Source organism: the organism of the source record quoted next, unplaced genomic scaffold, assembly GCF_019419815.1.
Source record: "Pyrus x bretschneideri cultivar Hongxiangsu unplaced genomic scaffold, Pyrus_bretschneideri_v1 Contig25, whole genome shotgun sequence".
Classification (NCBI taxonomy): Eukaryota; Viridiplantae; Streptophyta; class Magnoliopsida; order Rosales; family Rosaceae; genus Pyrus; species Pyrus x bretschneideri.
The window spans coordinates 1828526-1847960 of NW_025999557.1; the positions used below are offsets into that span (position 1 = coordinate 1828526).

General features: G+C 34.5%; 1 non-coding gene across 1 annotated transcript; it reads left to right on the plus strand.

Moving 5' to 3' along the window:
- The first annotated feature begins 10369 nt into the window (after positions 1-10369).
- Positions 10370-10443, plus strand: TRNAI-UAU. Its single transcript has one exon. It is a non-coding gene; the product is annotated as a tRNA-Ile (tRNA).
- The last annotated feature ends 8992 nt before the right edge of the window (positions 10444-19435 follow it).

A 19435-nucleotide genomic window follows, 5' to 3' on the forward strand; every position in this document is an offset into this window, starting at 1 on the left:
AAGCAAACAAAAAGTGAATTAATTTCCTATAAAGTTTTCACTAAAAAAAAAGAAAAATATGTATAATCAAAGTTCAAACTAAAACTTAGGAAGAAATTAATAGTGCACGCATGAAAATCATATTTTCATGGCAATACTTCAAAGCTCTATACCACTGAAAAGAAAGTAGAAATTGTCATCTACTGATCTTGTATTTCAAAAAAGAGGAATAAATCATAAGAAGAAGAAAGAAAAAGATTCAAAAGAAGAAAGGGGAGGAGAACACGGCACAAAACTAATTCTACAAGTAGGGGATTATTTTAAGGGAACTTTCATGAAAATGACTTAGACTAAGTTTATTTTAATAAAAAACCATGCTACAACTTTATTTAATTAAAAAGACTTAAATTTTAATGAAAAACCCAGATCTTAAATTTTAATGAAAATGACATAATTTTAATATTAAAAAAATTGATGCACGGACTTATGTGTCCTCACACTGTTTATGAAACTTCAACACTGTTTATGAAACTTACGACATTGTTTATGAAACTTACTGCACTGTTTATGAAAACTTACGACATTATTTATGAAATTTACTACATTGTTTATGAAACTTAACGGTACTACACTACTGTGCTGTGTTTGTAATTCGGCCCACTCTCTTTTCTTCCCTTTTTCTTTCTTCTTTTCCTTTTGAACACTCCAGAACTCTCTCTCTCTTCTCGAACTCTCTACCTTCTCTCTAAACCACCATAGCCAAAAAGAACTCCAAACACCATCATCACAAATTCCAATTCAATTGAGACCTCAAACAACCAAATACAAGACCTTCACAAGCTGGGGATCCCTATGGTACCATTGCATGTTAAATTTTGTAATGGGAAGTAGGATAATCCAAGCAGGGGTTCTTGGTGAGAGTTGCTCTAATGGAATCGAGCTACAACATTTGAAAAGAGGAGGTAAAATTAGCTTGGTTTTGTTGTAATCTGTTGCTAGTAATGTCTTCTAGCATCTTGGATCAAATTTGGGTTTGAAATCTAGGTCTGATGGAGTTTTGGGTGGGTGGGTAGGGGACGCTACATAAAGGATATTGAGAAGAATAAGAAAATAGAAGTTGATATTAGTTATGGCAACAACTGAAACAGACACAAAAATCACAAACCGATCGATTTTTCTTGTCTCTTTGCTTCCTCCTCCACCCTCTAACAAAGCCTGGCCAATCTTTTATTCAATCTTCTTCAACTCAACAAAATCTACCTTAGTTACATGCTCGCTTTTATTTTACATGCACACACACTCTTTCTCACTAGATTGATTACTAGCTACCTGCTGCCACTAGAGTGCCTTTAATGGAGCTAGAATCATACCTAAGAGGACTGGAGTGCCTCCTTGGTCCAGCCGAGGAAGCAGTGAATGACAGCTGCTTCTTTACAGACGTCATTGATCGCGATTTTTACTTTTTATGTTTTTTTATTTATTTATTTTGTCCTTATCATTAAATAAAGTCAGTGTATGGTTTTTCATTAAAATGCAAAGATTTGAAGCCATTTTTATTAGTTTTCCTTTATTTTAAAAATAAATAATCAATTATAATTAATTTCACAGTATAAGTAAGTCTAAGGGAGGTGTATTCAATTGGAATTTTGAGATATTTTAATTTTATTAATGAATCCAGGGTTATTCAATCAGGATTTTAAGTCATTCTCTGAAATTCAATTTGTATTCAATCAGGATTTGAAGATAGTTTATTAAAATTCTTAGAAATGCAGGTGTATTCAATTATAATTTTAAAATAGTTCATAACATTCCAAGTGTGTAAGATCCCACATCGCCTAGGGGAGTGATCCTTATATGTATATTATCATCCATACATAGCACGAGGCCTTTTAGGAGCTCACTGGCTTCGGGTTCCATCGGAACTTCGAAGTTAAGCGAGTAACGCGCGAGAGCAATCCCATGATGGGTGACCCACTGGGAAGTTCTCGTGTGAGTTCCCAGAAACAAAACCGTAAGGGTGTGGTCAGGGCCCAAAACGGACAATATTGTGCTACAGTCGTGGAGCGGGCCCGGGATGTGGTAGACCCCAGGCCGGGATGTGACAATTTGGTATCAGAGTCTAACCTTGGCCGTGGTATGCCGACGAGGACGTCGGACCCCTAAGGGGGGTGGATTGTAAGATCCCACATCGCTCAGCGGAGTGATCCTTATATGTATATTCTCATCCCTACCTAGCACGAGGCCTTTTAGGAGCTCACTAGCTTCGGGTTCCATCGGAACTGTGAAGTTAAGCGAGTAGCACGCGAGAGCAATCCCATGATGGGTAACCCATTGGGAAGTTCTAGTGTGAGTTCCCATAAACAAAACCGTGAGAGCGTGGTCGGGGCCCAAAGCGGACAATATCGTGCTACGGTGGTGGAGTGGGCCTGGGATATGGTGGACCCCGGGCCGGGATGTGACAAAGTATATTCAATTAGAATTAGAATTTAAAGAATTTGGAAAAATTGAGGAATTAAAGGAATTGGAGAGATTTTGTAGTATATTTTAAGTATCCACTAATCTCACCTCTTCCCATGAGATTTCGAGTGAATTGAATCAAAATTTTACATGAAATCTCTGCAAATTAGTTCAACTCCATAAAAATCATGGATTTATAAATCTATTAAGGAATAATATTAATTATTTTACTTATCATTAAGGGGTAATTTTGGCAAAAACATAACAATAAACTAATACGGACAATGAGTCATCGGACCTAATCCAATAATTAAATAAAATTGGACTATACCCAGTAATTGTTCACAAAATTGAACTTGTTTCAAGTTTCCCATTTTAATTTCCTTTTTGCACTTTAATTTCAACTTGTTAGTTTCTATTTCCTATTTATGAAAAGTTAGTGGTAACAATTATAAATGATATTTATTGAAATTGATTAGGAAGTTTACTTATAACGTTAACTTTTTTCAAAGTTATGCTTTATAAGAAAAGATGTTATGCGCTTCATATCTACCTACGAACTATAGCAAGCAGGACCGGCCCTGAGTATTTAAGGGTCTTATGCAAAACTTAGATGGAGACCTTTTATTTTTTTGATGTTATATATATATTTTTTTTCCAATCTTTTCATCTATAAAACTAAAATATTACAGGTTATTGCAACAAAAATAAGTTGTTTGATCGGCCAAGTTTTTTTCCTTACCTTCAAAGGTCTTGAGTTCGATACATGATAGATGCGTTTTTGTTATCTGCTTTTTAAGTTTACAAATTTGCAAAAGCTTGAAAAATAGCAAAGCAATAGCACATGGATTCGAACCCAACACATGGGCTATAAGGTAAAAGAGCTAAACCGCTACACTTAGAACCACATATATGATTGTCTTTTGCATCTAATTTATTTTATATGTATCTGCATACATGTAATGAAAATTTGGGAGCCCTTCTAAATCAAGGGTCCTGTGCAGTAGCACATTTTGCACACCCTCAGAGCCGGCTCTGAGAGCAAGAACATAGTTGAAGAGATACAACATGGATCAATTTTTTATATGTTTTTCCCTTCAATTGAACATACTTTCATCAAAAGCTTTCGTGCTATATATTAGGCTCTTCGGTATGGTACCTCTCATAAAAAAAATAGTAATATATATATATATGTATATATATTTATGTACACATTTACAAATAATATAAAAATCTACACTGAAAAGTATAAAGTGCTTGCTTTTCGTACATATGATGTTTGCTTTCAAGTGACTATCACGTAGTTGATTTCAGTTAGGAAGTTTTAACGAAAAACGCGTTGTACAGTTTACTTTAACGAAAAACCACATTTTTATACTAAAAAGTTAATCATGATACTATTCACTTTACCCTTTATTTTGTATTTGTCATTAAATTCAAAGTTTTCAAGCCATTTTCATTAGTTTTCCTTTTTAGTTAATCTAGTTGGATCACTTAGATCACCAAATGTTTATGAACCAAGACGTATAGTTCCGCATGGTTTAGCTTTATAAATTAAGTGAATAATTAAAAGGATTAGAATATGAGATTTCTCAAACTTATTGGTGATCAGAAGTTGGTTTAGGTTTTAAGCGATATCTAATATGTATCATGAAAAATAAAAATCTACCAAATTTGGACACGCTAGATCCTATTTTATTTCATTTTCATTTGGTTTATGAGCCATAAGCTCATAGGTTAGATACTTAAATTTAAATCCCATCCAATAAGAATTTGACAGCAATCTTAGATTCTCAGCCAATTCAGGATTTGAGTCAATTAATTAAGGTAATCATAATCTAATTATAAATTTAATAATCTGAAATAGAAAATAGATAACACAAGATGAGAGGTCACTGTAATTTGAATCCTCCAATCTTGCTTTGTGACATACCACTGAGCAAAGCTAATCTCTAACTTTCTTGAGGGACCCTACTTTGGCCACAACAAACTATCCCAAGTTTTTCATAACAAAACAAAAATGGTGCCTTTCAAGAAAAACCAGCCACCCACCGCCCATATATTCCATAGAAAAGGACAGTGGAGCCTCCATGACACCACTCTTTTTGGCTTGAAAACCCTATTGATTTAGTCCAGAGAACCCTATTTGAAAGTTTGTACATTTTCTTAACATCTTAATACCACTTTCGTCTCACCTCAATATAGATATAAGAGTAAATTGTAGCAATGATCCTTCAACTTTAATCAAATTGGAGCAATGGTCCCTCAACTAAAAATCAAGTACCATTGGTCCCTCAACTCATGAAAATGTGTAGCGATGATCCTTTTTATCAACTTCGCTAGAATTTTGTCAAAATAAGTTATGTTGGTAGGATCCTTGCTACAATTGGTATCCGTCAACTCATCAAAACGTGTAACTACGATCCTTTTCATCAATTTCGTTAGAATTTTGTCAAAATGAGTTATGTTGGAAGGACCATTGCTACAATTAGGTTAAAGTTGAGAGACTATTGCTCAAATTGGATTAAAGTTGAGAGACCGTTTCTCCAGTTGGATTAAAGTTGAGGGACCAATGACAATGGATTTTTAGTTGAGCGACCATTCTCCAGTTGAGTTAAAGTTAAGGAATCATTGTTATAGTTTACTCTATATATAAAGCTATGAGGCAACCAGTACAAAAACAAAAGTGAAAATTAGTTCTCTAGATTATTTTTATGGTAAAATAAGTTCTTAAATGGATTAAAATTACCAATTTCATCCCTACTTTTATATTTGAAGCTATTATATTCAATGTTTTGTTGATTTAAGTCATCTGACTTGCACATGACACTATTTAGAGGATATATCGTCATTTCCTCACCATAAGCCCTTAGCGTTGCAAATCTAACCAATTTATCCCTAAAGTTAACTTCATACAATAAGATAAGTACTTAAACTCAATGAAAACTGCCAATATATTCTCCAATGTGTATCATATGAAAGTCACGTGACTTGAATCGATGAAAAGTTGAATAAAATAGTTTAAGATCTATATAAGTAGGGGATGAAATTGACAATTGTTAATGAGTTTCAGGACTTATATTACTGAGAAAAAAAAACAATTTAGGGACCTAATATTCAATCGTGTAATAACTTTGGCGACTAAATAAACACATTACTCGGTGTTTAATGTAGGGGTAGGTTTGGTATAGTTACCATATCAAAACTCTCGTACCAATTACCGTACCAAACTTTCGGTTTGGCAAAAACTATTACCATTACTGTACCAAACTTTCAGTATACCGAAGTTCGGTTGGCATGGTATGGCAATGGTAATTGCCACTTTGTTTTGGGACAAAATCTATTTTTTGTTTTTTTAACCCAATACAAGGGCAAAACTTTTTTTTGTACCTTTGTCTCATACAGTGTAGCCTAAATTCATCTATTATTCACCATTCACAATTCACACACACAATAATTCAAATGATGTATCAAGATCATGACGAAAATTAAGCTTACAATCCAAATAGAAGTTACGAACCAAAACAAATAGAAATTAACAATCCAAATAGAAGTTAAAGTTTCAAACCAAATGAAAATTGGAACTAAACTTCAAAAAGTAAAATTCATTGATCAATTCTTCAAGTTTGAGATGTCAAAGCTTTTGGAGGAGGCATTGAACTTGTAGAAGATTGAGCTTGTGTCAAGCCTACATTACAAACAAAGAAAACATAATAGTAGCTAGAAGAATTAAAGTTGAAAACCATTTAACAACAAATTTACTAAAAAAATTAAGCATATCTTACTTATTTCCACTTCTTCCACTTCCTTGTAAAATTGAAGTATATCTTCCGTTGGTTCCTTGTAGAAGTTTACTTCATCCGCCCTAAACTAAATACTAGTACACACTAGTGCCTCTACCATTTTAGGAGTCAAAGATACCCTAAAAGAGTCCACAACCCTCCTCCCTAATCTAAATGCATTTTCACTAGCAACGGTAGAAGTGGGGATTGCAAAGATATCCTTGGCTATTTGGAAAAGAATTGGGAACTCTTTTGTGTTTGATTTCCACAAACTCAAGAGATCAAAGCCACCAACAACAATGCTAATATAAGGAGCAGCGAAGTACTTATCAACTTCATTGGATATCTCCAAAAGGCGTTGCTTCCTTCTTTTTTGTATAAGCTCCTTCATCATTTCAATTTTGTTCACATCACCCCCATAAGCTTGAATTATGAACTCCTCATTTAGTTCCACATCTTCCAATAGAGCCCCAATGGTAGTAGAAGAACTACCCCTCCAATACTCATTATACAAATCAAGCAAGCATTTTTTTTAATCTCTCATACTCATTATACAAATCAAGCAAGCATTTTTTTTAATCTCTTATACTCATTATACAAATCAAGCAAGCAATGGAATATTATAAATATGTGTTAATATAATTATATATTATGTTATATTTTCGGTACGGTAATACCGTGATGATGGTATCCATTACCAATACCGTACCATTACCGATTGACACAAAATCAGTATGTCATGGTTGGCACGACAATTTACATCACACAGACTCTAAAAAATATTAAAAAATTAAAATCAAAAGGTGCATGAGAGGTAAAATGGGGTGTATGAAAATAACGCATCCTTAAAAAATTGAGACTGAGTTTGACACTACAATAAAATAGTTGTTTGCTGAGAAATTATTTATGTGCTAAAAGTCATAATTTCATCGTAATAGAGTTTTAGTGAGGAAATAATTTTATCCTTGCTAGGTCCTCGTAGTAGGCTCCTTGGGGGAAAGACTACGCGAAGAAAAATATTTCCCGCTGTTGAGCCCCTATTGCAAGGAACAATCCTTGATGGGTCCATATTTTGTCGCGTAAATAGTTCTTTTGTCGCTATAGATTATAGCAAAAACTAAAAAAACTCACAACGTCTGCGAGGAATTTACAATTTCTTCGGCATAAGAGACATTTGCCAAGGTAAATATTTCTTGCTATAGCCTTTAACTGAGGAAACTGAACCCACTCATGCTCCCAAATGACCAGTACTTTTTTTTCCATCTAAAAGGGAAGAGCATTCAAAATTTAATTAGAAACAAACATACTATTTACATTTTTTCCCAACACTTGCAATAATGTAAAACATGAAGGAAAAAAAAGCGATCACTAAAATGACTTGTTGGCATGTGTTCATAATCTTCTACAAAAGTTCTTCACTTGGTCGTCATTTTTTGAGCTCTTCCATAATCACATGCAATTGCATTCCTTGAGGTTATCGTCCGGCTAGTTATTCTTTTGAAATACATTAACTATTTCCTCTGCTTGATAGAATAAATATCTATTAAAATAAAAGTAATACCAAAAGAAAAAGTTAAGACTAATTGAAGCTGAGAAATGACATGAGAAAATAATTCCTTTTAACACACCTTCAATACACAAGCACACTAAACTAAGACAAAGCCCAAATCAAATTTCATACAGTTGTAACCAAATGTTAGATAGAAATTGAACTAAGAATTAATCCACAAAAACACTCAAACCAAATCAGCAAATGAAAACGACGTTGTTACCTATGTCCGATGACCGATGAAGAGGACGACCATAGGTACCAAGGCAATCCACCATTTATATACAGACAGATATTAGACAAACATTTCTTCTTTTGAGTAAAAAAAATTATCTAAATATACTTATATTTGCAGAACGTACGCTATTTGCCCATCGATGAAACAAAACCGTGAAAAATGTCACTTATTCATTCCATAAAATCTTGTTCTTTCATGTTTTCTAGCTCTAATTGGAATTAAATTAGGATCTTGAGTGAATTTTCTTGAGGTTCACATGCCAATCATACATAATAAATAATGAGATTTGCCTATTGATCCAAGAACTGGTTTTACTCTTCAGTTTTTGGGAGTAGGTTTCAAATTTAAATCCCATGATGAACAAGAATTTGATACCTATTTGCTGCGTTTATTGTGGAAAGACAATTTATAATAGTTAATGTAATTTGATACCTATTCAAAAAAAAAAAAATATATTTTGAATGTAAAACGAAAAGAAAAAAAATCTAGCAACATTGGCAATCATTTCTAAATGATTTTCTCTTCCCAAGTCAAGATCGGCATATCATAAATCATAATATATACAAGCAATTGTACACATACTATGCACATGATTATTAAAGTAAAAAATAAAATTAAAAGAGAGAAAATATAAATAGTTTTGGTCGCTAAAAGTTTTTTGTGACGACCTTCAAACAGTTTTTGGTCGCTAAAGAGGTAGTTTATATTTTAAGTTACTGTTTATGGTAAATGTTTCGTCATTAAAAGTTTATTATATTTAGGAGAACAACGTGGAAGAGAGAGAGAGAGAGGAGGAAGAAAAGATAGGCGTCGCAAATTAATACGGTCATTCCGTCATAATTTTGTCAAAATTTCTGTTATATGCTGATATGCACATAAATGGGCACCATAAGTCATTTTTTCTTACAAATGATCCTGAAATTAACCCACTCCATCAAAATGAAAATCAATTAATGTAGTCCTTGAAATAAGTGTCTCATATCAATATGATCATTCTGTCACAATTATGTCAAAAAAATATGTTCTGTGCTGATAACACATAAATTTGTTTCACAAGTCTAATTAAATTAAAAGTAAATTGGAAAAAAAGGTTTAATAATTTAATAATTAAAAATTTGTCAACCCAAAAACCCAATCTCGCAATTAACTCCAATCCCAACCCACACTCCTCTACTTTTATCTATGGTAGCCTTCGCCATCTCTTCTTTGAAAAAAAATTCTTACGACACTCATCTTTATACTCTTTGACACCCTTAAACAAATTGGACCAAGATCGATATCACCTTTGTGACGGCTTAGATTGGTTTTATGATGTCAATGTTAAAATTTGGGCGATCGACTTCCTCACAACCCTAATCTTAAAGAGCTTGTTGGGCACTAATCTGGTGATCCTTGTGACGCGGAGAACGGCGAGCTTTGCCTTGAGATAATGTCACTTTGCATAAAGGTATTTTGATAACTTTTTAAATTAATTACTAAATTATTAATCCCACATCAGCACATAACAAAAAATTTTGACTGAATTGTAATGGAATGACCATATTGATTAGCGACACCTATATTCAGAGATTACAGTGATCGATTTTCAATTTCAGAAACTATCTTGATGGTGTGGGGTCATTTCAAGGACATTTGTTATTAAAACTCGTAAATCTTATGAGACCCATTTATGTGTCATATCAACATATAATAGAATTTTTGGCAGAATTGTGACTGAAAGACTACATTGATCTGCGGCACTTATTTTCAGAGACTACATTGATTGATCTTTTATTTCAGATATCATCTTGATGATGTAAGTCAATTCCAGAGACCATTTATGATAAAACCCTTATCATATTGGCCATAATTTTTATTTTGATTATTTTTCTTTAGTTTTATGGATAGATTTTTAGAATGGCCCCTTCACCATCTTTTGATTGACAAAAAATGTCTTATGAGGGCTCTTTTTGAAATGAATGAAAGCGCTTACGGTGAAAATGTTTATAGAACCAATTCATAATAAAAATGCAAGTGAATCTTGGAAATACACTTGAAGTGCATCTTGCAAGAAGCACATAACTCATAAGTGCATAGTATTTCTTGCAAAAAGCACTTCAAGTACTTTTGAAATCCAAAAACATTTTTAGTCAAAATACTTTCAAACTAACGTTTAATAAGGAGTATAGACATAAATTAGGTGAATGAACAGCTAGGTGTGGGTGCTTCCTATTTTTTGGTTGGACTCTACTCCATCTAGAAAAAAAACCCCTTTACGAATCATATGAACAGGTGTGAATTAATAGAATAGCCATATAATTGTTCTTAGAATTTTCAATCCGCAATCTGTTATAAGAATGTTAAATCAATTTATTACAACAAATAGGTCCCGTAGCTCAGTTGGTTAGAGCGTTGGTCTTATGAGCCGAAGGTCGCGGGTTCGAGCCCCGCCGGGACCATATTTTCAGTTATGTTTGAATTTTTTAACCTTATTTTTGTACACTTCATCGAAATTTCACCATATTAACCATTTGATATTCTGCAAGCATACGAGACTCTGCGTTTTATATTGTTTGACTGTTTAGTGTATTTTTATTGATTTTTATCTAGAGTTCTAGGTTTCGATCCGGAATCATTTGGTTCCTCTTTCGATCCCGTTTTGTATATTTTGGTATGTGTCCTCACAATTTCCTAGCACTTGTAATGTGGTTTATGTGATAGAGCAAGTGATTTATGTGGTTGATTTGTGAAGGAAATTCTGCAGTTTTCTGAATTGTATCTGGTATATGTGAAGTGTTCTGTACTGTGGCATATTAGCAGCATCTTGATTAATACGAATGAGTACAGGGAGAGATTCGGGTTAATGAAGATGGTTAATCTCCGGAAAGAAAGATTGAACATGGAAGCAACGTAAATTACTTTTACTTGTATTAAAGTTTTTCATTGGGAAATTGATTGGCTCATCAACTTTTGCTGAAGAATTGCCTCTCAAATTTTGTGTCTGTTACTATTCTAATCTGCATTGATACCCTATTTTAAGGCAGGTACAATCTGGTGTCCAAAAATCAAATGCAGGTCCTGGTAAGCTGCCGCTCAGATTTAAGCTTCATTTCTGACATCTAAGGTAAATCATTATAATGTGTACAATATTTTCGCGCTTCGGTTGTATATTCTAACTAGCTTTCATGCACGCGCGCGAATATTATAACTAGCTTTCATGCACGCGCTCACACGCGTGCAGAAGATATTTTTTAAATCACGGCATGCTACGCACGACTTACACATTTTAAATGTATTTATATGCGTAAATTGACAAAAGAAAAGTCAGATATTTGAAGTAAATGAATAATTTTAGATTATACTAGAAAAAACCCCTCATAAACCAATTAAAGTAGCTGAATTCACATAATAAAATTGGTTTCTATAGAATTTAGATTAAGAATAGAAAAAATAATATTTAATATATAATTGATTGAATCACATTATTGCTAGTCCATTCTGAGGCTAAGCCCACTCCCTTCCCCTTAGTTGTAGATAATATCGTTTATTAGAAAGAAAGAAAAAAATCATTTGACAATTAATTTAATCACATTAATATCCGCGAGCGAAAGACTTTTTTTATAAAGAAAATAATATTTAATAAACAATTGATTGAATCATATTATTGCTAGCCCATTGTGAGGCTAAGCCGCCACACCCCATTTCCCTTAGTGTAGATAATATCGTTTGTTAAAAAAAAAACAATCATTTGACAACTTATTTAATCACATTATTATCTACGTCCGAAATACCTTTTTTATAACTGGCATTACATGCCTCTTAAGATGTTTTAAACACAACATTCATGATTTTTCTTATTTTTTATTATATTTTTCTTTCCTCTTCACGTGGGCACCATCAACTTTCGCTCATCATTCTATTTTTTTTGTTCTTTTTTCTCTTCCCACTTATATTTATATTATATTTTATAATGACCAAATTACCTATGCATTATTTGATATATTATATTAAGCTCCTTTTGGATTTTTTTGGTTGAAGGGCAATTTTGTCCTATTGATTTTTGTTGAAGCCGTGACGCCAAAGTGGGGCTCTGCTTTCTATATAAAAGATTTTCGTGTGAGTATGTGCTTCGGTATGATTAAGTCATTTGTATTTTTTTTAAACTCTTTGTTCTTGTAGTATCATTCATTTATGATGCAGAAAATCAAATGGTATGCAAGAAAGAAATTATTTCATCCAAGGGGAGCAGTGAGCTAGATATCAATATTTGACTAAAGGTGAAATGGTTTAGGGTACAAGCAACAACTGCACTGAGTATTTACATTTAGGGGAATAGAATAAGATCAAATTTGATCTCGCCATGGTCAAGGGATCCACACACATTAAGCTTAAGAAACTTGAGGTAACGTTGAAGAATGTAACAATATCACAACAGAAAATTGACAAAATAAAATACAAATATAGTGAAGTGTTCAACTACTAATTGTACCGAGTCTTTTTGTTTTTTGCTTTTCTGTATGAGCAACGAGGGCCATTTCGTAGCATTCCAAGGATTAATACGTGTTGTGTGGAGGTTAACCTAATTTTCATCTACTTGCCAACGGCATCTTTTCTTTACCTTCCTTTGCAGGTACGTTGTTTTGCCCTTTTGGTACTCATAACAGAATTTACTCCTGTTTAACTTCTGCGTCCTCGGTTGTTAGCTACAGTTTTCTATCTGTTTTAAACATTCTTTACCACATTTCCCTTGCCATTTCTTGTGAACTTTTCATCAATAAGAACTGCGACCAACAACGGAGTCTATTTTGTCCATTCTTTCCAAAGTGAATCAATTTCTTCTAAGTGAAACCAGATTAACCCAGTTTTGCTGTTGTGAAACGCATTACTGCCCATGTCTGTCGTAGGTGAAGCAGCAAAATGCATGCACCATAAACTTTTGTTTGCGTGAACTTTTATAGTCCTTGTTAGGTCTGAAATTGAAGCAAAGGCTAGCTAGTTGTCCATGTCAGGTCACATGGACTTAGGTATTAATGAGCTAAGCCCACCAAAACCAAATTGGACTGGTTATTCTATCTCATGCAGTGCGTCGCAACAGAAAGCTTCTACTCAGTTTGAACGATTCTACGATTCTGCAGCCTTGGGGTTTTGAATTAAGTATTTTTGTAATATATATATATATATATATATATGTATTTATTTCTTTCTTTTGTTATCTGTTATGTTTTTAAAGAGTTTGGTTTCATCTGAAACTCTCTTTGTAAACTCTATATAATGGAAGTATAGAGAAGTTTAAAATTATCTAGCCTAATTACATTCAAACTGAATACCTTACCGGTACCATCCATCTCTGCGTACAAAGACATCCCTCTTCACCCCGTGGCTCTTTCTGCTGACGTTTGAGTCTCAATGTCGCCAACTTTCTCACTATTAAATTGAATCGTAACAACTATGGAGGGCTCAATTCATCCCTCTGCTTCGTAGTAGGGGTCTTCTGCCATTTGTTGATGGTTCATCTTAGTGTCCTCCTCCAGTTATCACTAATGATGAAGGAAACTTGGCTGATGAAGTCAATCCTAGATTCATTAACTCACGACGATGTTGAAGCACACGATTGCGTGATGAAGCATATCGTTCCTGGGGGGTCTTAGCAGCAACAAAAACTTTTAATAACAGACAGCACATTGGGAGTGAGAGAACTGAGCAGCCACGACAACGTCGACAAGACTACTTGGTCTTGTTGAATCCATGCGTCAAATTAGGAGTCAAATTTCCTTCATCGTCAGTGATAAAGGCATGAGGACACAGATGAACCATCAACAAATGGCAGAAGACCCCTACTAACGAGGGGAGGGATGAATTGAGACTTCTGCAATGGATAGTTGTTACGATCCAACTTAATAGTAAGAAGTTGGCGACATTGGGACCATAAACAGCAGCGAAGAGTCATGGGGTAAAGAGGGATGTCGTTAGACGCAGAGGGGGATGAAACTAGTAAGGTACTCAATTTGAATGTAATTAGGCTATATAATTTTAGCCCTCTATAAATTTTCATTATATAGAGTTGACAAAGGGAGTTCCAAATAAAACCAAACTCTTCAAAAACACAACAAATTACAAAAGAGACAAACACAAAGAATACTCATGAATGCAGAGAATCAAATGTTGTTGGTTCTTGGTGTGGAGTGATAAGCTAAGCTGGCCAACCAAATTCAAATGGTTCTTCTATCTCATCCAATCCGTTGCAACAGAAAGCTTCTAATCAGTTTGAATGCATGGCATTGAATGCATGGTGAGTTCAGATATTTTTCTTCTTCTGGAAAATGGATCTTAATCCAATTGTACAATCTGATAAGATTATCTGGCATTGAATGCATGGCAGCATGACTGGTGAGTTCCAGGTGAAGGACAACTGTTGAAGTTACGGTTTCACGACGAGTCTTGTGAGTTTATCCTTATTCCATCAAACAAATCATGTTAGAATAGGGTTTCTTTTTTCATTGTGTGCTGCTTTTGTACATTTGTGGTTGGTGCGACCTAATGAGCTTTGTTTGTGGATTCCTATGCTTTATATTATATTGTTCGTTTTATTGCATAAATATATTACTTGTTATTTTTAATGCCCATCCGTGCAGTTAAAGATCTTGTGTGTGTCCTGCCCTTATCGCTGATGATGAAGGAAATTTGACTGATGAAGTCAATCCATGCTTCAACAAGACTAATTGGTCTTACTGGATCCATGCTTCAAAACTGGATTGACTTCATCATCAGTCAAATTTCCTTTATCATCAATTACGAAGGCAGAAGGATACTGAGATGAACCATCAACAAAAGGCAAGAGACCCCGACTACGAAGGAGAGGGATGAATTGAGTCTTCCGCAATGGATAGTTGTTATGATCCAACTTAATAGTGAGAATTGAGAAAGTTGGCCACATTGGGACTAGAGACAACAACGAAAAGAGCAATATGGCGTGGAGAGGGATGTCGTTAGACGCAGAGGGATGATACTACTAAGGGACTCAATTGAATGTAACGTGGCTAGATAATTTTAGAGTAGAAAGTATGAAACCAAACTCTTTAAAAACACAAGTAGTAACGAAAGAGATCAATACATACATTACATAATTCAAATCCTTAGGCTGCATGATCGTTGAACCATTGAAACTGAGTAGAAGATTTTTGTTGCAACGCATTGAATGAGATAGAAGAACCGTATGAACTTGGTTTTGCGGGCTTAGCTTATCAACTCAAACTCTCTTTGTGAACTCTTAATAATGGAAATATATAGAAGGCTAAAATTATATAACCTAATGACATTCAAATTGAGTCCCTTATAGGTATGAAGTTTTATCTTAAAAGGCATCAATGCTATTAGCAATAGATCACGTATTTTTTACTTGTAGATTATTGTAGTACATTTCGATGTGAGATTATATCGCCTTACTAGTGTCCATATAGGCTTATTCTTTTGTTCACCATGGATCAAGAATTTTGGTGGTCAATTATCATTGAGGTAATCTAATGGAAATCCATATAGTCGGAGTGGGAGCGTCTTAGCAGCACTCAAGAAACAATTGTTATTTGCCTCCACTCGAATGAGTTTGCTAAATGATGACTTTAAGGTAATCTAAACAATTGTTAGAATAAATGTAAAAATATAGAGAATAACTTGAATGATAACTTTGATATATGACTTAAATGGTTTCCTTAAAGTGTTATTTGCCCCCACTCGAATGAGTTTGCTAAAGGATTCTTAACAAATCATTTCCAGAATATAACAAAGTATGGAATATTCGATTATCGCCTAGCAATACTCCGTCTTTATTTTGTCAAAGTAAGTCACGGCTCCAAATCTCACCGACGATGGTTGATGCAATCAAAACTCAAATAAGACCTTTGTCGGACAACCTGGACTCCAACTGTGGCTTGTATAGCTCAGGGATACTTCTGCAACAAATGTAAGGAAAAAATAAATGCATTGTCTGGTCCTTTGGCAATTCGAGTAATCATTGCACCTCCAGCGGTCCATTTCCAAGGAATGGCGATAACAAAGGCCAACAGATTAATGTGTGTTTCAGATTTTTTTTTTTCCTGGGAAATGGATCTTAATCCAATTGTACGATCTGATAAGATCATCTGGCATTGAATGCATGCCAGCATAACTGGTGAGCTCCAGGTGGACGACTCAGAGAACACTACTGTTGAAGTTATGGTTTCACGACGAGTCTTGTGAGTTTATGCTTATTCCAAACTCTGTATCAAGCAATTTTCAAATAGGAAGCGAAGAGTTATTTCTTGTTTTGTTAATCAACAATTGTCATTCACGAGATTAAAACTACTCTATCTCTTTAAGTTATAAAGTGAAACTTTGCGTGCCGTTAAATCAAATTATCTTGAATAATTGAAGAGTTAATTCAATGATAATCACACTGCTTTTCTTCCTCGCACACGTATGTTTAACTATGTCCTTGTTTTTGTGTAAATAATTTAATTTTATTGCCAGAAATAAGGAGAAGTGAGTAACCAAAAAAAAATGTTTTCACTTTCTTCTCGTTTCTAGTTATTAGATTGAAAAATTAAAAGAATAACCAACGAACAAAATTGAGAGGAGTGTAAAAGATAAAAAAGTAGTGCTGAAATCACTCCCATTAAACAAATCATGGTTAGAATAGGGTTCATTTTTCATTGTGTGCTGCTTTTGTACGCATGTCGTTGGTGCGACCTAACGAGCTTTGTATGCTGGCTTCTTATAATTAATATTATATTGCATAAAATATATTACTTGTTATTTTTAATGCCCATCCGTGCAATTCAAGATCTTGTGTGTGTCCTTAACCTATAATCTCAACTGCTCAACTCAATGATTTAAATTCTTTAATCTCCAATCATTTCTTTTATGTTTTTTTAATTCTGTATTAATTAATGAATAAGAAATTGTGACGAAATCTGCGAAGAGTTTTTACTGTGGTGGAACACGGTTCGGTATATAAAATGTAATAATACAATTGGTTAGAAACTTACAAAAATATTTAATTTATTATATTATTATATTTGGTATAACAAACCGTATTCTCAAGAGAAGTTTCTTTGAAATGTGGGGCGGAATATGGGCTGAAAGCTGTAGAGCAGAAAACCAGCATGCAGGGAAAAGATAAATAAGCTTTCACCTTACATGCGTGAGTGAACGTATAGTATATTAGTTTCACCGCAGCTTAATTAATATATTTTTTTAGTAATAACTAATATAATTGGATTCACATTATTCATTCATTACCCAAATGCTTTGTTAGGTCATCTAAATTCAGACATGAGATAAGGAGATGAGTTCACTATGACTGTGGCGTACTCAATCATAATACAACGTCATATGAAAAGATACGTGATTTTGTATTAGTAGTCCAAAACGCTATGATATGGTGGAATAGTTTTCACGTTTTGCTATATCTTACCGTAGAAATGATCTTGAAACCCAACAATACATTCTTAACTTAAAATCTTTCCAATCCGACTTTAAAAAGTAAAAATTGTGCAAACGTGCATATTTATCTAGCAACTCCATCTTGAACATGAATATTGCCAAAGAGTGCTAAAAGTAGTAGTTTGTCGAGAGGATTTCCTTTCGAAGTGGGATTGCATGTGAGCACAATAGTAATGCAACTCAAATCCTAAACGTCCTATGAATAATAACAAAAAGCTAAAAGCGATATTAACTCAAGAGAAATTCTTTTTGAGAATCAAAGTGCGATTGCATGTGAGCACCATTGCAATGCGATTCAAACCCCAACCGCCATATGAAGAGTAACGAAGGGCACTAAAAGCGATTGTAACTCGAGAAATTCTTTTCGAGAATCGAAGTGGGATTGCATGCGAGCACAATTCCATCGCGACCTAAATCCCAACCATTTTATGAATAATTACAGTGAGCGCTAAAAGCGGTGGTAACTCGAGAGGAATTCTTTTGAGAATCGAAGTGGGATTGACTGCCAACGCAATTTCAAAGCGACTCAAACCCAACCGTCTTATCTTCTACGTGTCCGTTGAACTTGCACAAAAAAAAAAAAAAAAAAAATCGAAAACTCCATATTTGCACATTTCTTTCTATTGCAGTGTCACCATCGCAATAGAAGCTACCTAATAGATGTTTTATCTTGATGGGCAAAAAAATTTAAAAAAAAATACCAAATAAAAAATGGATTTCCAGCTAGGAGCCTTAAAAAGATTTTTATTAGGGCACTGAGATTTACAGGGGTTAGAGAGGGGAGGGGACCATTCTGGACAGATTGGCAAGTACCAGATTTTTTGGTGGTATCCATCTGTGTTTTCATTCTCTCCATAATTGAGAGTCTGTTTGTGATCATCCCAATCCCCACCCCTTCATGGCTCCCTCCTCCTCCTCCACCTCCTCCTCCTCCTCCAGATGTACTCCACTTAGCCCCACTTGGTCTTTTACCCTAATCATTTTAGTTCACATAGATCATGACCCTTAGATTCCTTCCAAAACATGGACGCACCCTTGTGTCAAAACTCAAATGTAACTTTGGAGGGTGACTTGCCTACACCGGTTACAGGAGAGTGCAACTGTGATAGTGTCTCAAGCTAATAACAAAGTATTATGTGGCAAAGTTAAAATTCACGACATTGCGTTATTGATTCAGGATACTACCGCAAGTTATATTTAGTGTAGGTAAATCGTTGCGGTAGTTTTATGGACTAGGGTGATTATCACATCAGTTGGGTCCAATGTGGAACCGGGTGACATCAAAATACAAGGGGTCGCATACTTTTAAGAAAGATGTCCCTACAGATGATGCGGTCAGATACCCTAGCCAGTTGAACCAAACTAAGCTAGTTGAACAAAAAATTCTACCAGTTGAGGTAAAAAAGGGATTCAATGTAGGTAAAAAGGTTGACAATGATTCTTGTTGCAGTCAAAGTGTCGACAGGACCATGTTCAGCTCACACTAAATTGGGTAAATGTGGTTTTCAAGATTCATCAAACTATGCTGTCACTTTCACAAGAAACAAGAGATGTTTTAGCCATTTCAAAATTCTAGTCTCCACATTCAAATTTTACTCCTTATATGCTGCAATGCCAAAGCAGAGCAATATGGAGCTAAAAGGGAAAACCCTGCTTAAGTCGGGAATTTACCAAAAAAATGGACTTAAACAAGAAGCTACGAGTCTACTGCATCCCCAACAATTTCTACTGCTTATGGAACATGATTTTTGTTCCGTCTTCGGAAACCAGGAGAGGGACTTGCATGAAGCAGAAACAAAAGGATTGATAAACAAAAGCCAATGCATTCAGCTTTCAATTTCTTTTTGCAGGTTTGAGCAAGCTGCTGAGGACTTTGAACCCTTTCACTGAAAAGTAGTAAAGAACAAAAGAATGACATAGGGAACTAGAGGCTACTCTTTCTCCTAATGAGAAGTTTACTATTTACAAATAGAT